Genomic DNA, 25,212 nt, shown 5'->3' with positions numbered 1-25,212 from the left:
GTATGATATCTAAGTTTCACAGACAAATATCAGTGAGGTCATAATAGCAATGTTTCTCTTTTGGTTTTGAAGATGACTATGACATCATGACATGCATGTGAATTGGAGTCAAGTGAGGGGAGTGCTATACTAGGTCACCAATCTCACTTTCTCCTCCAGAGCTTTCTGGGTCCAGTGGTCAGATATGAATTAGAATGACCGGAGATAGTTCTGGATACCAAACAATCAGGGTTAAGTGACTTGCCCACGGTCACCCAGCTGGTAAGTATCTTCCTGATTTCAGACCCAGTACTCTTATCTAGTGCATCCCTTAGCTGAAACATGCATTTCAAGGAAGAAATGAACAACCCTAGAAGCATATGATGGAGCTGGTGATCTATGTATTTCATTCATGCTCCTCTGGTTTAGTTCCCTGTCCTCCTTTATAAATGAGAGATATGTTAACCATAGGAAGTTCAGGTTCCTGATTTAAAAAAAAAAATCAGTCCCTTTTATAGGTATCTCACTTTTCTTACTGTTGTTTCTTCTGCCTTGTTTTAACAAAATAACTTTATGAAGGCAAGTCAGAAATATAAAATGTGATATTCTGAACATTTTTCTCTTCTGTCTGGTGGTGATTTAATTTTTTGGTTTATTTCATTCTTGCCTGTCTAATTCTTTATTTCAGCTGGCACTCAGGAAATGCTAGTCTTTGGTTTGACTTATTAACTTAGCTACAATGATCAAAATAAACAAATTCAATCTAAGATATAATAAAAATTAATATGAATATGTCTTTTAAAAACCATACCAATATGCAATTATTTATTTTTGTTTATTTCAGTGGGTTAAATGTTTTAAGAGTATGGAGCAAGTACCCCAAAATGGAAACATGCTATTATGGTGGATGTATAAGCATCTCATAATAGAATCTGCTAAGAAATGCTTAAAAAAATTGGGAAATGGTAGGAGTAAGTTCTGTCATTTAAAACAAAACAAAATAATAACCAAAGAAAGACCAGAATAACCTCTTTAAAAGAAATAGGGAGAAATAAAAAGGAATTTGCAAATAGAGAAAAACCTAACACCTGAAATAAAGTGTTTCCTTTATTCATAATATGACAAATAAAATATTATTTTCTGAAGATCTTAAAATTAACCAATGAGCATTGCTTGCTTGAATTAATCTCTTTCTTCCTGCCTTGGAAGAGCTCAATAGGAAATCTTTTGATTACTCATGTAAATAATTTAATATAATACTAAGTAATAAAAAATAATAACATAATACTAAAATAATTTAACAAAATCATTATTATGATTGCACATTTCACATGTGTATATGAAACCACAAAAAATAGAATCTCAGAATTTCATAATTGGAAAAACCTTTACTTGACCAAAAATCTCTTCCACAGCAATTCCATCAAGTCTTCCAGGGGCAGTGAGGTAGGCACAGTAGATAGAGCACTAGCCCTGGAGTCAGGAGGACCTGAGTTCAAATCCAGTATCAGTCATTTAATAATTACTTATGTGTGTGACCTTGGTCAAATCACTTAACCCCATTGCTTTGCAAAAAACAAAAGTCAAAAGTATAAAAATCCTCCAGCCTTACCCCTGAGAAAGTCCATTCTTCTTCTGGCTGCTTTTGGAGAAATTCTATCAGGTATCAAACCTGAATCAAACTCTCTGCATCTTCCATCCTTTGTTCCTCATTATGTATCACAAAGTTAAGTAAAAATAATCTAATTATTCTTTCATGTCACAACTCTTCAAATACTAGACTCCCAAATTTCTTATTTAAATCTTTTCCTTCTTCAAGGCTAAATATCTCTTATTGTTTCAATTGATCATCTGGTTACTTGAGGCAAATGTTAAAAAAAAAAACCAAACTACTGAACTCAAACTTAGGAGAGACTAAATCCAAATCTCTCCTCTGACTCAAAAATTACTTAAGCCATGCTCCTTCACTTGCAAAATAGGGGTGATAATATCTATTCTAGCACAAACAGCTATTGTAGATATTAAATAAGACATTTGTAGGTACTTTATGAACTTTAAAGTACCTTATAGATGATTATCACTAGAATGATATCAAGGTCCTTCACCATCTTGGTCACTTTCTTCTGGTCATTTTCCAACATGACCAGATCTATGTCCTTAGTTTCTCCATTTATAAGAGGAAAGTGGATTAAAATGACATCGAAGTTTTCTTGCAGCCCTACTTCTATAATTCTGTGATTCTTCTAAAATGAGGTAACTCAAAGTGAACACATGGAATCTGACAAGGTCAGAACACAAAAAGACTGGTCCTACATGCTATGCTGTTCTTAATGCATTTTTATTTTATTTTTTAATATTTTTTTAGTTTTTGCAAGGCAATGGGGTTAAGTGGCTTGCCCAAGGCCATATGGCTATGTAAATATTAAGTGTCTGAGGCTGGATTTGAACTCAGGTACTCCTGACTCCAAAGCCAGTGCTCTATCCAATGCCTCACCTAGCCGTCCCTTCTTAAATGCATTTTAATATTATGTTAATTTTTTTATTTCCTTCATACCCTGCTAAATCATTCATTATCTTACAATTGACTAAAAAAATCCCCCAGATAGTTTTCAGATGACCTATATTTGTCCTCTATTACCATAAAGAACATTCTTTTTTTTAAACATTATTTAATCTTATTCAGACTGTTTTTTTCTTTTTTGATTTCTACAAGGCAATGGGGTTAAGTGCCTTGCCCAAAGTCACACAGCTAAATAAGTATTAAATGTCTGAGGTTGTATTTGAACTCAAGTCCTCCTGACTTCAGGACTGGTGCTCTATTCACCTTACCACCTAGCTGCCCCTACAAAGAACATTCTTATAATTTTAAAGCTTCTGAAACCATGAAACATACCTTTAGAAAGATTTTATGAAAAAGAAATTGACATGGATTATCTCTAAAATAGAAAGGGATATCTGTTCTTAGTCTGTTGGTGATTCACTGTGAATTTGTCAAAGCAAACTCAGTTTCTTCATGTCTCTAATAAGATAATATATAGTTTTAACTATTAGACCTTTATGAGAAAATATGAAATGTACTTTGAATTCTTTAGAGGAAATCCAATGTAGAATCATAGTAATGAGATGAAAGAAAAGTAATGCTTAAAGGTATATGTTACATTTGATATACCGATAAGTGAGAAATAATCTTGGGGATTATCTAGTATAATTCTCCAAGTTAAGAAATGAGGTAACAGAGGCTAAGGGTTGTTCAATGACTTTTAGTTTATGTAACTTTTTAGTAACCAATTGGTATTAATATTAATGCATCATTTTTATATTGTGCAAAAGTATATTTAAGATAAGTTTTATCAGATATCTTTTTTAAAATCATAGAAATTTTCCCTAGTATCCCTCCCTATTTTCCTCTGAGAGGAATAAATGATATTTTTAAAGTATTTGTTTAAAGACAAAACAAATCCACAAAACATATCAATAGATGGCAAAAGCCTCAAAATATGTTCCTTGTAGAATAACTGTGGACTTCTCATCTCTACAAAGGGGTTGTGGTATGTTCCTGTGTCTTTTCTTTGGAAACATATCTGTTTTACAAAATTTTTGCAACATTTAAGTTTGATTTATTTGTGGTTGAGTTTTTTCTGTTTATTTTGTTGTACACATTGTTTTATCTTCACAGAGTGAAGGTAAAACAAACAATGTGTACAACAGATAGATAGATAGATAGATAGATAGATAGATAGATAGATAGATAGATAGATGATATAGATATAGATATTTCCATGCTTCACTGTAGACATCACATTTGGAATTTCTTAATGATGAACAATATTTCAAAATATTCTTCGTACCACAGTTTGTTTGGCCATTTTCCAATCAGTGGGCATCTAATTTGTTTCTAATGCTTTGTAATTTCAAAAGTGCTCCTATAGATATTTTGGTATTTGTGGGGATTTTTTTTTCTTATGAATGATATTCTTGGAGTAAAAACTTTGTTGTGGAATATCTGGATCAAAAGGTATGAAGATTTTAATCACTTTATGTGAATAATTCAAAACTGTTTTTTTAGATTGATTATATTAATTCACAATTTCACTTATAATTTCCTCCTGTGTCTATCTTTCCATAACCACTTCAACTTAGACTATTCTCATCTTTTCGCATCCTTGCCAATTTGTAGGGTATGAGATGAAACCTCAGGATTATTTTGATTTGCTTTTTTCTTATTATTCCTAATTTGGAGCATTCTTTTATATGATTATTCATGGTTTGCTATTCTTTTGAAAACTGCTTATTCATATCCTATTACCACTTATCTTTTGGGGAATAGATTTTAGTCATTTATATCTGTTAATTATTTTTATATCTTATCAGAAAAATTTGATGCAAGGATTTCTCTTCCTTCTGATGACTCCCTTTCTTCTCCAAGGTGCATTACTTTTGTTTGTGCAGCAACTTTTCAGTTTCATGTAATCAAAATTATCTTTTTTTTTAGGTTTTTGCAAGGCAAATGGGGTTAAGTGGCTTGTCCAAGGCCACACAGCTAGGTAATTATTAAGTGTCTGAGACTGGATTTGAATCCAGGTACCCCTGACTCCAAGGCCAGTGCTCTACCCACTGTGCCACCTAGCCGCCCCAAAATTATCTCTTTTGTAATTCCCTCTGAGACTTGTTAGGTTATCTCTTCTATCTAGAGTTGCAAGAAGGTATATGGTCTGTTTCTCTTACAATTTTTTTAATAGTATGGTCTTTAATATTGGGGATTAAATATTAATTTAATATTAATCATTTAGAAGTCTTGCTAAATAGGATGAAATGTGTTGATCCAAGCTTAATTTCAACTAGACTGTTTTATAGTTGTCAAAGCTATATTTTTAAAGATTTTATTTATTTTGAATTTTATAATTTTTCCCCAATCTTACTTCCCTCCCCCTACCCCCCACAGAAGGCAATTTATCAGTCTACATTGTTTCCATGGTATACATTCATCCAAACTGAGTGTAATGAGAGAGAAATCATATCCTTAAGGAAGAAACATAAAGTCAAAGCTATATTTTTATAAAGAGAAATTATGAATCCAGAAAGAGCTGGATTCAAATACTACTTTAACATGTACTGGTTAGGTTCTGAGCTCTGACTTCCCTGGCTTCCATGAAGTCCCAACTAAAATCCTACTTTTTACAGGAAGCCCTCCCCAATATCCCTTAATCCTTAAGTAGCATTTTTCTCTGCTAATAATTTCCTACTTATCTTGTATATAACTTGCTTTGTCATTTGTTTCTATGTAGTCTTCCTCATCAGATAGAAAACTCTTTGAGGACATCGACTGTCTCTTTTACTTCTATTTAATCTCTGTGTTTGACAGTGTCTGTCATACAATAGATGCTTAATAAATATTCCTTTTTTGAGTGAGTAACCTTGGGTAGCATTTAACCTCACAGTACTTTAAGACCAAAAAGGGTACTATAGGAATTTCTATACCAATGAAATCATGTCTAGTCCCCACCTATTTATTTTAAAGTTATTCTTTGTAAGAATTTATAATATATATGTTTTATTTGTTTATTTTTGGTTGCTATTGTTTATAAGGAGAAATTAATGATATATATATATAAAATATATATTATATATATATATATATATATATATATATATATATAGAGAGAGAGAGAGAGAGAGAGAGAGAGAGAGAGAGAGAGAGAGAGAGAGAGAGAGAGCGCTTTTATTTTTAGGTTTTTGCAAGGCAAATGGGGTTAAGTGGCTTGCCCAAGGCCACACAGCTAGGTAATTATTAAGTGCCTGAGACCGGATTTGAACTCAGGTACTCCTGACTCCAGGGCCAGTGCTCTACCCACTGCACCACCTAGCTGCCCCTGAAGGGCATTGTTTTTGGGGAAAAAAAAGTGTGAATGGTACAGACATTGCCATGTTCTGATACTTGTTTGTTTTATATGAAGCTTGAATTACAGAAAATTAAATGGCATAAGACACACAGGCATTTGAATTTAATGGTAGAAAAAATAACCCAACAAAGATCTCCAAAAATGGAATTGCTAGTCTTAAAAGGGCATAATTTCCCTCTCCTAGTTGGTTTTTAAGCAGAAATTAGATACTAATTTGTCCAGTTAGTTATAGTAGCGATTCCTTTGTATATGGATTGGGCCAGATGGTCACTCTACTCCAGCTCTTAAATTCTATAATTCTGAGATTTTGTCTTTTAAAGTTAAGCCTTAAAGGACAGAGCAATGGGCAGAAGTCAAAAAGAGGCAAATTAGGGATTGATATAAGAAAAAAAAAATCTTTCTTTTGTAAAAATTGAATTCTTGTTAGTTATTAAGGTCTTTCAGAAATTGTCCTTTTCATCTTTCTTGTGATGCAATAATATTGCATTACATTTGTATACTATAATTTGTTTAGATATTCCCCAACAGTTGGCACTATAAAATGAACTATTGTAAATATTTTTGTACAAATGGGTCTTTTTCCTCTTTCTCTGCTCACTTTGGAGTATAGCTCTAGCAGGTATCACTCAGTGAAAGTTTAGTGACTTTTATGGCATAGTTCCAAATTGATTTCACTACTACCTTGAATACTTTAATGTGATTGCTTAAGGAAAAGCTTTGTAACAATTAGAACTGTTGTGATAAAAGTCTGCAATAAAGAGAAACTGAAACACAAGATATGAGCATGATCAGTTTATTAGCAAGGTTAATAATTGCCAATAGAAGAGTTCAATGGAACTTCACTAACCAGAATTACATCTGACAGAGCAGATTTATAAGGTCAGTGTTGCAAACTAAACTAAGACTGTGATTGACTTACAACCTGGGGGGAAGAGTGGGCTTAGATCTTACTAATTCATGCTGACTTGCAAGAGGATCTCCAAAAGCAATAGGCAAAACACCATCCTCTGGAAAGTCCTGTACAAGATATCACTTAACACCGGAGAGACTCAGTGATAGGTAAAATATCTCCTGACCAGTTGACTCATTTTCCACTCATCTTCCTCATGAGTCAGGAACTCTCAAATGAGATAGGTAACTCTTAAAATTAGGGAACTTAAACTCTTACAATTTCTACTACTGTGGTCTATGGAATCAAACTGAAATCTGACCTAGAGGTATTAATTACAATGATTAACTAAAACTTTTTTTTTTGCACGTCAACAGGGTTAAATGGCTTGCCCAAGGCCACACAGCTAGGTAATTATTAAATGTCTGAGGCAGGATTTGAACTTAGATACTACTGACTCCAGGGTTGGTGCTCTATCCACTGCACCATCTAGCCACCCCTTAACTAAAACCTTTAACCATTTGTCAAGTTTTGAAATAAAGTTATGAGCTAAGAAATAAAGTGTTTTAATTGATATAAAGGGTAGCAAACCTCTCTCTCTCTCTCTCTCTCTCTCTCTCTCTCTCTCTCTCTCTCTCTGATGTCTTATAGGTACAGGACACAATACATTTTCCAGCCCCAACACCCAGGAAAAATGTTTTTATACTTTTAGGAGAAAAGGGGGAGGAAATAGTATGAGGTAGCAAAATCTGGTCATGATATCTATTGTCCTTAGCAATCTAAGCAAGGAGAACCACTTCATTCTGGCTATTTTGCCCTTCATACTATGGATCCAATGGAAGAGGGCAAGGACTTTAGGAGCTCAGATCTAGCTTAAATTCCATTCCTTTACAAGTAATGGGACTGGAGGAGTCTTAGGGTGTGGATCAGCTTAAGCTAATCAAGAGTAAATATCTTGAGTAGAAATATGAAGACATTACTAAAATTCTGACATTACTAGGATCATTAAGGGGCAAGTAACATTACATTTATATTAACAATTTTCTGTCATATTAACAATTTTTCTGTCACAATCAATCAATAATCAAAAATCTAAATTTCAAAGAACTACATGAGTGTTTTGGACTACCTCTAGAGGTCATCAGATCCCCCTCATTTCAGAACTTCATGCAAAACTTAGATGATCACTTGTTGGGTGTATTTTAGTAAAAAATATTTTTCAGGTATGAAATAAAATGAATGACTGCCTAAGTCTCTTTCAACTCTATAATTCTTTTGACTGTTCAAGAGTCCTCAATCTCAAGTATGTTTTTCTTATTATTTCTTATTCAAAGAAAAAAATTTCATTCAGTCCAACAATTTCCTTTTTCTTCTTTGTCCCAACAATTCTACTTATCTAGTTTTGTAGATTTAGCCAACACCAAACAATCCCTTCATTTCTACTTTTTTTCATCAGCTCCCTTGAGAGTCTAGAATTTTTGTTCCTTCAAATGATCACAGAATCTCAGAATTTTTAACATGAAAGCTCGGGAGCATTCTAATCTAGTATAAAAGGAATACCCATTAAAACATATACAAGGATCTGCTTGAAAACTTCAAATGGACCAGAATCCACCACCTTTCTAGGCATTCCATTCTAGTTTTGTACAACTCTAATCATTAGGAAGTTTTCCCTGACATCTTTTCTAAATTTGTTTCTCCAAAACTTCCTCTGCTTCACTCTCTCATTTGTAAAATGAGGATGATAATAGTATTTCCCATGGTTATTGTAAGGAAATAAGATAATGCTCTTAAAGTACTTTGAAAACTTAAAACACTGTTTAAATGCAAATAATAATAAAAAATTTAAAACACTTTAAATGATAATAAGAAAACTTAAAACTGTTTAAATGCCATTAATAATAACAACAATGAAATAATAGCAATAGCAAAAGTAAAAATAATTTTTTCTCTGAAGATTATTTTGACAAGGGTCAATTTGGGATAGTGAATAGAATTCTGAACTTAGAATCAGGAAGACCAGAATCTTAATATTGCTTTATTCACTTACTGGCTAACTTATCTTAGTCAAGATATTTAACATTCCTTGGTTCCAGTTCCTTCATTTGAAAAATGGGGAAAAGTATAGTAGTATCTTAAATCTCAGGGATGCTGTGAATGTAAATACTATATGTAAAACATTTTGCAAATCTTAAAGTACTATGGAAATGTAAGTTATTATTTTTATCTGTGCCCCAGAAATTTAATTATGTTGCCTCATCATTATCATTCTCTTTTATATAGATATTGTTTCTATATTACTCTCTAAATAGATTAGTAATTATGATGTTCTTTTAATATCTTTTTAAAAACTTTATCTTTCACTAGTGTTTCCTCTATTAATTACCATTTTATAACATTATGGTCTACATAGTTAATATATAATATATGTTTAAAAAATTAAAATTTTTCTTTACCATAGCCCATGATTTATTTTTTGTAAGGAAAGGTCTGAGATATATGTATATTATCAATATTTCATCCAAAAGATCACAAGTTTTTAAATTCTAAATTCTCCAACACTTTGATTTTTTTTCTTATTTGTGTCTTTCTGTTAGGTTTTTCCAGCTCTGAAAAGAACATGAAAGTCTTCTACATTTTTTTTGTTACTTTTTGTCATTTTGCAGCTCAGTTAACTTTTCCTTTATAAATTAGCTGATAGGCCATTTGGTGCACATATGTTTAGTACTGAAATAGATTATTGTCTCTTTTTCCTTTACAGATAATATACTTGGCTAGTTTATTTCTCTTAATATGAATTTTTGTTTTTGTTTTGTTTGCTAATATATTTCAAACCACTATACTTTTTTTGGGAGTGAAGGGAAGTATTCACATGATGCATAGTAAATTTCATTACAGCCTCTCATTTTCATCCTCTACATGTCTTTATTTTTTAGCTTTGTTTCTTGAATAGAACAGATTGTTTTCTTATCTATTTTGCCATTCTCTTTCATTTTATTGTGTGGTTTAATACATTATATTTAAAATTACTACTTTTTTCCCATTTCTTTTTGCATTGCTTTAAAAAAAAGACATTAAAAAACTCCCTTTTGAACCAACATTTTTCTATGTTAGTTAGCTATAGTTACACCACCATGAGTTTAGTCTGGTCCCAGACTTCCTCATTCCTATTTAAATGCTTTCCTTATTACAAATTCTTCGAATTGACTTAAATTAATTTCTTTCTCTTATTTAGTTAGTTATCTATTTTTCTCTTAATTTGATCCTTCTCCATCAAGAGAACAGTTTAAAATCTTCCCCATCATCTTCTCCAATTTCTTGTTTTTGCTAACTCTTTTACAACTCCTTTCCCCCCAAAAATCCTTTACACTGTCTTCCCTATTATTTCTTTTTTCTATACTCTTCTGAATTTTTTCCTAATTCATGAACTATATATCCTTACCACCTTTATTCTCTTATCCTTTATGAGATTAAAACTTCTAAATTACTAGGTTATAACTCTTCTAAACAATCTTTGTCCTTTTGACCTTCTAGAACTTACTCCATAATTTCTTTTTTTTCTATATTGCCTCAAAAAAATACAGCAAATTAAGAGAAAAGTAATGTAAGATGGAAGTGTTTCACTTTGTGAGGCTTAGTTCTTCAATATAATCAATATGTAGTTTCTACCAAAGGTCACCCCTACCACTCCAGAAGCTAGCTGCCCCCAGCAATTTAAATCATCTCTTCTCTTGTGGCAGAAAAGGTAATTTCCTCTTCCTCATGCAAAGATTCCTAGATGAAATCTACAATGAGGTTTTGTCTCCCACCATAGGATCTCTAGTTCTACTCCCTCACTCTCACTCATATCATTCTTCTACTTTTTTGAAAAGAATATAAGTATCACTATCTAATTATTCTAAATTCACCCAAGGACTTAATAGGGGCAATATTAACCCCATTTTCCTATTTCTCTCATCTTCCCTCTCCTCATTTATAAAAATATTATACTTTACTATTTGATCCCTTTAAATACATTGACTGATTTAGAGATAAAGGTTTTCTTATTTTTTTTTTTTGCTTCTCCTGTTTTTAAGTTTTCTTAAAATCTTTAAATCCTTAAGCCTTTTTATTCCTTGATGGACTTTTTTTCTAACCTCAAATATCAAGCTTTCCTTTTTTCTTATTAGAAACAATAATCTATAAGCTTAAGCTCATTAGCTGTCAAGTGTTTCTTTTGTTTGGGGTGTTTGCACATTAAATAATCCATTTATCTCATTTTTCCTTTTTAACAGTGATGTTTCAAATGCCTCAGGATGACTATCCATCTTTTTGTTATTGATTATTAAGTTTAGATTTGCAGTAGATATCATTTTGGTTTGTAGTATTACTTTATGGAATTCATTTAATTTTCTTTTTGATTTTTCAAAACCACAAAATATTATTCTCCTGGCCACTTGCAAAATTTATTGGTTTTCACTGAAACTGTAAAGTTTAGCTTTGTTTTTAGCTTTAGTTTAGATTTTAGTTTTAGTTTAGTTTAGTTTTTAGCTTAGCTTTAGTTATCTTTGTTTTTAGAGCAGATACCATTCTCCCCTTCAGTCTTCATCTCCTTCACCCCCTTATTCCTACTAGCAGTGTTGTGTGAATTTTCTGAATTAATGCTTGGTTATTGGTATTCTAAAGTTCTATATTATTTCCAATGTTGTTATTTTTTGTATACAGATTTTGACATATTATGACTCATGAGCCTTAAGTGATCTTTGCATTGCTTGTCCTCAAGGTCATTCACTTTAGCTTTTATCTAATTCACTAGTTCTTTTAATGTTGACATCATTTGCTTATCTTCTGCCAAAATTTCCTCTACCTCATTGATTTGTGTTCCAGATCTGTTGTTTTTTCTAATATAGTTTTAAATCCTTTGGAGAGATTTTGTATCATGTATTCACATTTTCCTACTCAGCTAATTGCATTTATTAATTTTGCATGGTAAGCACAAATTTTGAACCTAATTAATTCCTAATTTCTTATTATCTGAATTTCATTTCTCTTTTGATTTGTTTTAGGTCCATTTTATTTATCTATGATCTCTGAGGAATCCATGCTCTGAGAATTCTTTTAGAGCACCTAATGGGTCCTACCTACTTAGCTGGTTTCCAGTCCCCCTCTTCCTCAGGTTCTGCCTCTGAAGAAAGACACATATACTTTATTTTTCAGACTTGCCCCTCTCCTATGCACTAGGAAAGGTACTTGTCATTTGTTGTGGAGTTTAGGAAGAACACCTGTAACCATACCTGGGAGTTTGTGCTTCCTGAGACTAGTATGCTGTTAGTAGGGGAGGGGCATCGAGTAAAAACTCTAAGTATTAAAGTTTGGGGTATTTTTAGCATTTAATTTAATTTAATTTTTTCTCAATTATATGTAAACAAAATTTTTAAACTTAAAAAAAAATTTTAGTTCCAAATTATCTCCCTGTCTCCCTCCTCTCTCCTCTCCTTGGAAAGACAAGCAGAATTAAAGTTCTTGAAACAATTCATAAGGGTTTTTCCTACTGCAAGTCTAAACTTAATAATCAATAAAAAAAGATGGATAGTCATCATGAGTAGTAGGGGGGGTCCTTATCTTATGGAATCAATTATTATTCTCTGTGCTATATATAAATGTTTTGTTTTTTATTTTCTTTTGGTTTAGGGTTGAAGAGGTTTTTGTATAATTTCTATTCTAGCATCTTTGTTAGTCATTTAACTTTGAACATGATTTAAAAATCAATTTTTATCTGGACCAAATTCATTGCTTCAGTGATTGTTTTAAAAAATGTTCCATCACTTATTTCATCGCTTGCCCATTGTCAATCTCATTATATAAATCTAGAATGTCGTCAAAATTGTGGTTATATATGCACAGTATCAGTCAGTTGGTGTTGAATGAATTGACTAGTAAATTTAAGAAACTAATTTTTTAGGGGATTTTCCCTTTCCCTATTTAATCAGTTTAATTTAAACCAACAATTATTCATTATTCATCATAGTTTTCTCAGAAAGTTAAGAGAAATAAAGTTCCCTAGTATCATCTGAACTTTAAAAGTGTGGGTTAAAAGCTTACACATCCATTCAACTATGACAATATCTTTTCAAAGTATACCTTTATTGCCAACTAGGTATTTCCTTGGTAACCTGGTAATGTTGAGTTAGTAGTATCATTAAAAAATTCATTCTTAATTATCTGACACAATTTTTAAAAATGTTGTGCTTTTCAAAAAATGACTTGTTACTGATGTTAGGGTTGATGATGATGGTGATCATGGTGGTGATCTTGGTGATCACAGTGATGATACCTGCCAGGTAGTTTAGTAAGTGGATAGAGTATTGAACCTCAAGTTCTAATCCTGTCAGAAACATTTATTATCTCTATGACTCTGAACAAGTCACATAAATTCTCTTAGTATGTTTCCTAAACTGTAAAATAGGATAACATTACCCAATTATACAAATTTTGTGTCCTTGGGTATTATCTAGAAAACTATTAGATAATTATATTTAATGCTAGCTAATTTTATCAACTAATTTTATTTAGTATTTTAACTTTCTATACCTCATCTCATTTGATTCTTGTGACAATTCTATGAGGTAGGTGTTATTACTACCCATATTTTATAGATAAAAATAAGTCTCAGAGAGGTTGTGACTTTTCCATTGTTATACAGTGAATTAGTATTCTAGCAGGTGTTTCTGAATCCAATTCTAGTAAGCCGCCTTCTACAAGAAGCCTTCCCTTATCTCTCTCTTAATTCCTGTACTTTCCCCTCTTATAATTATTTTCTATACATAGTTTGTTTTGCATATATTTTTGTACATTGTCTCTTCCATTATATTATAAACTCCCTAAATATAAATATTGTCTTTTTATCGCTTTTTTTTGCATCCCTAGGGATTTAGCAGATTGTCTGGAATAGAATAAGTTCTTAATAAATGTTGATTAATTGATTGATTGCTTTGATATGTTTCAAAATATTTTAAGGGAAAATTCAGAATTTTTTTCAATTGTATTTTCAAAGTTCCCCTTGTTTCTTCATATTGACAATCAGAATCTAGGGAAACACCATTAAAAACCTAAGATATTGAGAATGAGAGAGGTTTTTGCAAGTCTTCCTAAGCACTTCTGAATTATAGAATTGAGCCCAATAATTATCCATGTTAAAATGAAATATAAATGGAATTAATTAGTACAATTAGTCAGAGATAAAATGTAATTCGTTGTATCCTTACAGGAAAAAAAATCCTATTTTTAAAGTTTATCATCAACAACAAAGATTTGAACTAAAATAAAACCCCATCAATATCCCTAACCTTGCCCATACATCTGCATTGATATTTTCAGAGTTAAAAGTCCTAGAAAAACTAGTCTATTACAGTAATGGTCACTGATATACCATTTCCCATCTAAATGTGATAACATAAAGCACTCTCACAGAGTCTTGAAATAACTAAATCAATTATAATGTTTTATACACTACTTTTGTTTTTATAGGTAGTGAATAAATATTTACAAGTCTATCATCTACTTTATGAGTTATTTTCCATTATTTTGTTCAATATTAATATCCATCTGTACCGCATTCTCACTGAGTTGACTCCAATATAGTATATGCTAATATTTATGAAAAAATGAATGTTTTATTCAGACATTTATTAGACCTTAGCTTTGTCTTATAGGAAATAAACCAATATTATTCTGAGAAGGAAGAGTTCTCCCTAATAATCTAAGTTAGAGATGATTTTTCTTTTCTTAGTTGTACACTCTAGACTGAATTACCATTTTCCAAACAGAATTTGACCCACTCTGCTCTGGGAGTAAGTTGAAGCACTTAAAACTGTTTAAACTTCATCTGTTGAATTCCAATTCAAACACTATTTTCTTCAGGGAAACTCCCCAGTTGTTTAAACTTCTGAGCCTACTATGATCAGAAAATAGATTTTTGTTCATGAATTTAATTTAAAGTCATGCTAACTATTTCTTACAAGGGAAACATCATTGTTTCTAGTCATAAGACCTGAGTTGATATTCTGCCTCTGTTGCTTACATGTCTCTATGACCTAGGACTAATTAGTTTACTCCACTTCCCAGAGACTCAGTTTCCTGATCATTCAAAATGACTGTTTCTGAGAAGTCCCTTCCAAATATATTTATATATTAATTCTTTCAGAAGTGCAACATATTTTAATATAGAACTGGGGGTGCAGTGAATAGTGCTTGGCCTGGTGTCAGGAAAAGTCATCTTTCTGAATTCAAATTTGATCTCTAGTATTAACTAGTGACTCTGCGCAAGTCACTTAATCCTGTTTACCTCTGTTCATCATATATAAAATGAACTAAAGAAGAAAATGGCAAATCACTCCATTATTTTTGCCAATATCTTTGCCCAAATGGGATCATGAAGAGTTGAATGTGACTGAAAAATGAACAAATAACAAAAAATTTCCTTTCTTTGAATAAAATGAAATATCCCAATACATGCATGTGTTTTGTGTGTCTTTGTATGTATGTATATATATATATATATATATATATATATATATATATATATATACATATATATGTATATCTTTTTTCTTTTGGCACCTAACCCTGCTGTGAAAAAAAATCCCTATTATTCACTGTGAAATATGTTATACTCTCCGACTTCTATTTTTGTTGATGTTGACTAGGCTGATAATCCACTTGGCCCTAATCAATCTTTTAGTATACTCTGATCAGGACAATAAGAGATCCTATCCTCTGGTGTACAAGACCTAAGTCCCAAATGATCATCAGTAGTCATGAATAACCTTTATTTTGTCACACAAAAGTAAAAAATTTTTTACACACACAAATCCAATAATGCTAAGATTAGAAGAAAATAACTAACTGAGAATTTTTTTTTTTACTTTCTTAATGGCTTGTTTGCCTGAATTACACTGAAGGAAAAAAGAAGTATTTGTCAGATGAGTCAAACCAAGGATAGCACCAAAAGAACCACCTTTGGTGACTGATCAGCTTCCCTTAGCTTTGTGAGCCTGGGCAAGTCACTTGATCCTGTTTGCCTCAGTTTCTTCATCTGAAAAGTTCTCACAAAGAACTTGACACTGTCAAATAATTCAACATTAGAAATTTGTTAAGTAGAAATTATATTAAAGAATATCCATCACCATCAACTTTTCTGCTGTACCCTTAGGACCCCAAAACTTTTTCATCTGACTTACAATTGGAACCTCTTATATGATTTATCTCCTACACTAGAATATGGACTTTTTAAAAGTCAGGTCCTATATTGCTTTTCTAGATGTATCTTCATTTTCTTTCATTCATTCACTTTCCTAGCAGCTTGGTAGTATCTAATTCATAAGTAAACACATTGTTGACTAAGGAAAGATTGTAGCTTAAGTTCACTGCAATAATTTTTTCTCTAAGAATGATAATAATCTCTACACTAATTTCTACCCCCAAATTTTATATTGCTTATTTCTAAAAGAAGAAATCATGTTTGTGGTTCTCTACTTCCTCTCTATTAGGACATCACACATAAGCAGTAATTCTGCAATAAAACTGAAAGTGGTATATATTAATTTGCATCATTTAATTATTTGTGATCTGGAGAATTTTTTATATGGCGATTGATAACTTTAATTTTTTCCATGAGATATTATACCTGTTCATATTATTTGATCAATAATCTGCTGGGAAATCATTGTTAATTTTTTATAGTAGGAGACTGATGAATGAGAGTTTGGTCATGAATGCATGCATCTAAAAACATACATGCTTTTAGAAACACCTGACAAATCAGAATGGAAGAGTTCCACTTGTATCTCCACTTGAAGCATGCATCCTGTCCCCTTTCTTGTCCGCTTTGCAAGTTTTGAATAAAGGACTTTTCCATTGACTGTGGAATCAGAACTGAAAGTACATTCAAAAAGGTCAGAGTAACAGGACAAATATCTCTCTGTTTATTGGTAAAGATTAAAGAATATGTATTTTCAGTCTCTAAATGGAAAGAGAGGTCTCAGTTCTTATCTTTCTACCTAGGCTATGCCTCAGGAATGGGTGGTCCTGATATTATTTCTGTTTCTATTGTGTTTATTATTCTCTGCTCTTTGGTAAAGGAATATTCAAGAAAGAATAGATTAGATTGTGACTCTGATTCTGGAAGGATGGCTTTATCAAAGGTGCACCAACTGGAATTCATATTGCAATTTACTAGCAACTAAGCCTCAGTTTTCTCATATGTAAAATGAGCTGAAGAAAATGGAAAAATATTCTAGTTTCTTTGCTGAGAATATCCCAAAAGAGGTCACAAAAAGTTGGACATGATTGAAAAATGATTGAACAGCAAAATAACCAAAATATAATCTGCAAAAAGAAATAATTTTGTTTCGTCTTTTCCTATATTTATTGGCTCAATTTCTTTTTCTCATCTTATTGTTATAGTTAGCATAGGTGGCAGCTAGGTAGATTGGTGGATAGAGCACTGGGCCTAGAGTCAAGAAAACATGAATTTTAATCCAACTCAGGCAGATCCTAGCTGTGTAACCTTAGGCAAGTTGCTTAACTTCTCTTTGCCTTTATGGTTGAGAAGAAAATGTAAAATTACTCTAGTATCTTTAACAAAAACAGCAATACTAGCATTAATAGAATTATATTAAATAATGATGGTGATAATGGACATCTTTTCTTTACCCTTAATCTCACTGGAAATGCCCCTAGCTTTTTTCCATTAGTACAATATTTACTGTAAGTTTTAGATAGATGTTATTTATCACATTAAGGAAAAGTCCATTTTTTTTTCCTGTGCTTTCTAGTGTTCTTTTTTCCCCCTCCCTTTTTAGAGAAACATATTTTATTTCATCAAAAGCCTTTCTAGCTTATTCAGTTTTTCTTACACAGAAACAACCCTGAATCCTTGATATAAATCCACTCTTGTCATAGATGATCTATTTGGTCATTTTTTTAAATATGTTATAACATATTTGATCATATTTTCATCAGTATTTATTACTTTATAAACCAGATATATTGCTTGTGGGACCCACCCCAAGTTTGCAAATGCACCAGAAGCTAAAACTTAGTTTGTCTGGTAATCTTCAAAATGGTTTAAGATGCCTACCTTTGAGTAGTGATCAGGTGATCAAAACTGTGCTCACCATCAACCAATAGGAGTAAATGAAAGAAAGATAGTAGTCTGGGCTATCTTCCAGGGCCACTTTCATTAAATAATAGGAAAATATTTTTTGCCTACAAGGGATTAGAGGAACTTCTTTCATCCCAACGTTTTGTTTGCCACAACAGCTCTACTTAGCAGATAGTTTGAAGGTATAGGGAAAGAGGGCATTTAAAACAAAAATCAAAGAAGAAAAATAATATGGAATGGTAGAAAAGAGACCTGACCAATGTTAGGAAATTGGAGTGTCCAAGACAAAACACATGGTGGGAAAAGATTGAATATCTGGAGCTAAGTTACAGGTATAAAGCATTTCCTATAGAGAAGGGAATAAAATAATAATGATATGAACCCACACTATTAATGGGTGAGAGAATCTCTAAAATAAAGGTATGGTAAAGAAGTAAATAGCAGTAGTTAGTATCTCCCTGCTGAGAGGATGCCCAGATATCTTCAATTCTGACATTCACAATTTCTTTCCATTTCTTTGTATTTGCTACTTAAGAGGGAACTTAGAAAGACTCCTTTTTACCTTAGTTCAACTGCAAATTTATTTTATGTTTCTAATTCATCAAAAATGTATAATATAGAAATACTAAATTCCCATTCTACTACACTAAAAACCATAGCACCACTAAAAAAAAACCTTTATTCAACTCCAAATTTAGATAAACATAATACAGAGGACAAAATGCTAGAATTTCATATCATATTTAATGATGAGAACATAGAATTGTCACAAATCAGAAATTTTTTGTTACATTCCATCATTTAAGATATCTAGTAGAACTAGATATCATCTGGGAGGTCCCTGGCATGGACAGCAATTATATGTACTTCAATACAAATGTAATGATCATGTTACTGATGCATAGGAACTGAAATATGAGATATGCATTGGTGCCACTCTATATCAGACTGGCATTGAAGAATACCTTATGTCAGCCCAAATGATCCAAAAGAAGTCTTAACTTCTTAAACCTAAAAAGCACTACCACTCACTTTTGGTGATTCATAGGTTGATAAGTAGTACCACCAGACATAACTTAGAAAACACTGTTAAGAATGATGGAGGCTGAGTGGCTAGGTGGCACAGTGGTGCGGCTAGGTGGTGCAGTGGATCGTACACTGGCCTTGGGAGTCAGCAGTACCTGAGTTCAAATCCAGCCTCAGGCACTTAATAATTACCTAGCTGTGTGGCCTTGGGCAAGCTACTTAACCCCATTGCCTTGCAAAAACAAAAAAAAAAATGATGGAGGCTTTTATTTTTAATATTGGTCAGCAGTTCCTTTTATTTTATTATTTTTCTCTGTACCTTTTATATTTATTTATTTTATTTAAAATATTTTTCCTACAAACTACATGCAAAAGCAGGTTTCAACATTTACTTCCAAAACCTTGAGTTCCAAATTCTTTCCCTTCCTCCCACTCCGCTCCCCATCATTGAGAAAGCAAGTTATTTGGTGTAGGTTAAAAATGAGTAGCCATGAAAAACATTACTACAAGGGTCATACTGTAAAAGTAAACATAACCCCTTCAAAGAGAAATCTCAAGAAAAATAAAGGAAAAAAAATGCTTCAGTCTGTATTCAGATACCATCAGCTCTGTCTTTGAGATGGATAGCAAGGAGTGATGGAGTCTTAATCAAAAAACAACAATAAAATAGAGCAAAGGTGATGTTTTCAAAATGTTTCTGTTTAAGATCACTGATCTAGAACTAGAAAGCACCTTAGAGGCTATCTAGACCCAACCTCTTTATTTCACAGATAAGGAAATTGAAGCCCAGAAAAATTATGTAATTTGTTCAAGGTAAAATTTATATTGAGTATTAGAGGTAGTATTTGAACCCAGGTCAATTCAGAAAAAAAGGCAAATTAGAGAAGTGAATCATTATAAGACTATAGTGACTGAGAAAAGTCACTGGAATATTGAATATAGAATATGAAAAACTATAGAAATGCTGTACTCTTGGCAGGGGGTAGAATCAATCATGAGAGATTAGATAAGTGTGTGTGTGTGTGTGTGTGTGTGTGTGTGTGTGTGTGTGTGTGTGTGTGTGTGTGTGTGTGTAGACTTGTAGACCTCACCAAAGAGTAGATATTGTTTCTTGGCATCATTGTGGCTTGATGGAAAGATAACTGGCAACAGAGCCAGGAAGACCTAGTTTCAAAACTCACCTTTTCCACAAACTGATTGAGTGACCCTGAGTATATTATTTCATCCCTTAGTGTTCTAGGCAATTCTATAAACTCTAAATTGTAGAGAACGTGCCAAAATGCTTTGATAAAGAGTTTCTTCATCTTCAAATTCTCTAAGTAAATGAAATCTATAATCCAGGTCCAGTCCCTTTCTCCAAGTCCTTTCTTGGCATTAAGAAAAATGGTTGTATTTTTGTTGTTGTTGTTGATTGGGCACGGCCTATATGCTATGGTGATATAGAGTAGATGAGACTTTAATTCTTACAATTATCAGTTTTCAAAAAGTTATAGCTCTAGGATATATTTTGAAAATAAGAAAGCATAAATTAGAAATGCCTGAATAAATTCTCAAGTTGATTTTTAATGCTTAAATATCAATTTTAGAAAATATATTTGCCAGCTGCAGTAAATTAGTTTAGTAGCAGAAATTAAAATTCTTTACAAATGGTTTAGATGTTAATTCCTGGGAATGGCCTTTGGTAGAAATTGGGTTTAATGTCTGAGAATTCCTGATGATCAGGAGGCTATGTTTAATAAAACAGTCTATATTGTTGTTTAAATTTATGCTCAAGCAGTCCTCATGGCTACATACATAGGTTAGTTTCTTATAACTTTACTCATTAAAAAAATTCTATCAATGTAGGGCCAACTTTGAAATTAGTGAGAATACCTAAGGTTCCTTTAAACTCTTAGCTTTTTATGTTATCTATATTCAGTCTATTCTGAAGAAAACTGCTATGAGGATTAAATTTTAAAACATGGATAAAATTCAAGGTAAGGATTATTTATCTGAACTTTCAATTCTGTGAAGAAACATTCTGGTTAGTGCCATAAAATCAGATGAGACTTCATTAAGTTTTCTTATTAAATGGTTGTTGAAGAATGCTCTGTTGGAGGGGATAAAGACTCTTTCAGAAATCAGTTCTGAGGAACTCTTGCTAAAGATATTTGTGTCAGAGGCAATTTATATAGGTGGATGGCTGCTGGGAGTTGCCAAAGGGAAGCATTGTATTTAAATTCAAGTAAAATCTAGCTAGCAGCTTCTGCTGGAGATACCTGCTGGGAGGATGAAGGTTTCTCTCTTTTGCAAGAAGTGAGTAGAAAGTTACCTCCTCCTGACTGGAAAAATTAGATGGGGTTTTTATGTTCTCAACAACATCAAGCTGCTGTATGCCTCAGTCCTTCTCTTCTTTTTTTTTTTTTTTTGACTTAATGGAAGGGATGAAAATGGATCTCTGATGAAGATGAAACCCATGGGGTTTCCAAGTAAGTTGTAAGGGTGGGGGGAAGTCACAGGAATCTCTCCTGAAGATGAAATAGCTCACATCCGACTGTGACAAAGTAGGGTATCTCAAGGGCAACCTCAAAATAAAAGGACTCCCTGGTTAGGATGCCTGTGTGGGCTCACTTTCCATTGTCATCACCTAGAATAACAAGGGGAAATGTTTTTCTTTAGTAGCAGTGGCCTTGGGTTTATAGTCTTTGATCATTATTTCCTCTTATCCAGTGATTCTTCTGCTTTGAACACAAAGTCATTTGACACCCAATCAATTCGAATGTATTTCTAATCTTTCTGTGGGAATTTAAGTCTAGAAAGTACAGTTGAGATACATGTAAATAACCATAGTTCACATTATCTAGCACATTCACAAAACTCTTTATATCTTATTTCCTGCACAGCCACCTTGTGAGGTTAATAGTGCAAGTATGAATTCTGGTTTCATTTTACATATAAAGGGAGAATCTAGGATTTGCTGAAACTCATAGAGTTGGTAGTGAGTAGAGAGTGACCGAATAGGACTTTGAACACAGATCCCAAGGACTTCAGATCCAATACCACATTCCACTCTACCACATCACCTAAAGGTAAGTAATTCATTTACCCCCATTTAACTATAGTTTTAAACATTAATTTTAACTTTGTAAACTTTACTATTTAACAAAAAAACATAGTATCAGAAGTGAAAGCATCTATCTGAGAGTTTGGCTACTGGCATAGGGTTGGAGCTTTGATTTCTTCTGCAGAGAGACCTGAAGAAGAACTTTCTATGGTTTACCAATGCAAGCCAGCACATTTCTTGAATCTTATGGATTTAGAAAGTTGTCTGGTCACTGAGAGAGAGGTTAGTTAAGTGATTTGCCCAAGATCACACCGTCATTAGTTCTAAAATACAGGACTGGAACCCAGTTCTTTCTGACTGGAAGACTAACTCTTTCTCTACCATACTGCACTGCATACTTAGCTTGGAAAATAGAACAGACTATTATTTGTGTCCCAAGCTTACCTGGGACACAAAACCCTGAGCTCAATAAAAATTTACATTTTTTATTGCACAGTCTCCAGGTTTTTTTCTCTAGCCTCGTCATCTTTTGGGAGTCTCATGGGGGTGGTGTGTTCAAAGGAGGAAAAACAGATATTTCTAGCCTTTTCTATCCCCCACCTTTCTTCAAAGGGGACTTTAATTCCTTCCAGAAGGGGAAGCAGGAATTTGGGACTGGAGACTACGCTCAGTGAGACTAGAATTCAATCTATCTGTCTACTTAAACATTATTAGTCTAGGGAATGTGAGTTTCAGGTTCAATCTAACTTCTGATAGCTTTTCAATATTGAAGACTCCAAAGCTTGCATTAGTTTCTCTCTCAATACCGATTTCAAAGTGAACATATGGAGCACTTAGATAAGATAACCCATTTCTCCAACTCAGTAGCAAAATAGAAGTCAGAGACAGTATATGTAGGTGAATCTGTACTTCTTTTAGGAGAGAAGTACCCATGGTGGGGGGGAGTAATTAAACTCAAGACAGTTCTAGATTTCACCCAAGGGAAAGTCTCTAGGATAGCAAGCTGGGGATAGGGACATGATGAAGACTGCCTTTATCTCTAACATCTTTTCAGTTTTTTTTCCTTCAGCACCCTGAAGTGGAGTTGGCCTCTTCTATCTTCTCTCTCAAAGGTGGAAGTCAGAAGCAACTGAAACAATTGCTGAGTCCTAAGCACCTGGAAAATCTGACAAAAAGTGAAAAACTCTCCTCTCCCCAAATCTCAATAACTCCACTCTGCTCCTCCTGCAGGACAGGACATCATTTTCCACCAATAAAGAGGAAATTTCATACCAATGGACTTTGGGACTAGAGTTCATAAAGTAGTATTATTATAATTATTATTAACTGCATGACTATAAGTCAGTTTATTTCTCTGCCCCTGCTTTTGGCTCATTTTTAAAATAAGGGGATTTGAAATGATGAGCTTTGATGTCTTGTTTCAGCTTTAATGACCTATGAATACTGAGGTGAGTTATTATTCATATTATTATTTCAGTTCTTTGAACCCAAGTTCAGACTCCAGAAATAGACTAATTTTAACTGGCACCTAGTAAAAATGTAATGACAGGTCCATACAAAAAAATGAACATTAGCTAAAAAAATGACTTAATGCTATTTAAAATTGTTTCTTAAAAAAACAGGATTATATAATTTTCTCATAACTTTCTCTTTGGAAATACAGAACATAATGTTAAGACAGTAAAGAACAGAAAACAGGAAACTAGCATTTAGTACTGCCATTAAATGATCATTAAGATTTGGAGCAGAATACAAAGAAGTAACCAAAATAGTTTATGTATAATTAAAGTCTTTTGTTTCATTTTCCTAAAATCATAAAGTCTAAGGTGCTCTTTGTCTACATGACTCTGAAATAAGCTAATCAAATTTAGCCACATCTAATCACAGTCTTATTTCAATTTATGGGACATTTAAACAAAAAAAAGGGATAATATTGAGTATTTTTCAAGAGGTAAAAAGTGGTGGCAAAAATTTTGGCTGTGCCTAATGGTTAGATTTATATAAGCTGTGATTCTGAAAAGTTTCAATGGGTTAGCCACTTTGCTAATGTTTTAATTAATTATGGCCTTTTTAAAGATAGTCTGGTTTTGGGGAAGCTTATGGTTTTGATCATAATGGGGCAGCAGATAAAAATCAATGTAAGTGTGACTGGCAGGTAGAATGGGTTTCTGACAAAACTGAACTGGTAAGGTTATAGTGGTCTTTGGAAGTCTGTATTCTCTTCCTTTTGTGCATATTCTTCCTGACTTTCAGTAGCATTCTATAGCTTAAGAGGACATCTAGGGAATAATTCTGGTATTGTATATAAGTCTCCTGGGTAATGCTCATAGGGGTAATACTTACATTGTATAATGAGGCTTACAGGGACAAGCAGGGGAGGGATTGAAATAGCATAGATCAGGATAGTTAGATAATGATGACACAAATACTCTTGGACTCAGCTGTCAGTTTCTTGTTTGAAGTTTTCTAACATACCTTACCCCTTTCCTTTAAATAATACTTAGGATATACTTTGTAAAACTTAAAGTACTATGTAAATGAGAACAATTAGCATGCACCAGTTTCAGAGGTCATGGTCTTTGACATAAAAGACCATAATAGTTATATAGAGAAATAAATTAAAATATCTTGTCAAAGTTAAGCTGTTTCTTTGTGTTAAAAACTGTTTTAAATTTATTCTTATCATCTTCTATGCATTTTACATATCAATGCACTGTATTTTGATGATTTAAGAAATGGCCATCGCTGTCATGCTCTTTAAACTCAACCGGAATCTGATTTTTCCAAAGAGTACTATTTTTTTTAAAAAGTGGGACTACAGAGAGAGTTAAATATTTAATCAAGCAGAGAAATATCCACTTTGTTAAATAGGATACTGAGCTTATTCCTTTGGGAAATTCTAGACATGGTATTTCAGGCAGTTTTACTAAACTCAATATAGAATATCACACATTAATCCTTTGGTAAAGCCATGATTTCATAAATGTGATTCCTTCCTCCATCAGTTCAAATCACGACTTATCCATGCCTTCTAATTCTGTTCAACTGTTATCTATGTCTTTCTATATAGCCTCTTTAGAAAGTCTGAGATACTGGAGGCTTTCTTCAGGGACTTTCTATCTGTCCATCAGTTATCTTTTGCTCTTCTTAACATGATCATTTGATTTCTAATATCTAATTATATATTCCCTTGGACAATATTCTTATTGTCAAGAAGCAGCGTGGCATAACA

At 32.7% G+C, this 25,212-nt stretch overlaps 1 long non-coding RNA gene across 1 annotated transcript; it reads left to right on the top strand.

Annotated features, from left to right (window-relative positions):
• Positions 1–188: 188 nt before the first annotated feature.
• Positions 189–23,722, top strand: LOC141501654 (uncharacterized). Its single transcript, XR_012472286.1, has 3 exons — positions 189–261; positions 21,877–22,005; positions 23,050–23,722. It is a non-coding gene; the product is annotated as an uncharacterized LOC141501654 (long non-coding RNA).
• The last annotated feature ends 1,490 nt before the right edge of the window (positions 23,723–25,212 follow it).

Source organism: Macrotis lagotis, chromosome X (genome assembly GCF_037893015.1).
Source record: "Macrotis lagotis isolate mMagLag1 chromosome X, bilby.v1.9.chrom.fasta, whole genome shotgun sequence".
NCBI lineage: Eukaryota > Metazoa > Chordata > Mammalia > Peramelemorphia > Peramelidae > Macrotis > Macrotis lagotis.
Note: the sequence above shows the minus strand (reverse complement) of the source record. Positions and strands in the feature narration are given on the sequence as shown.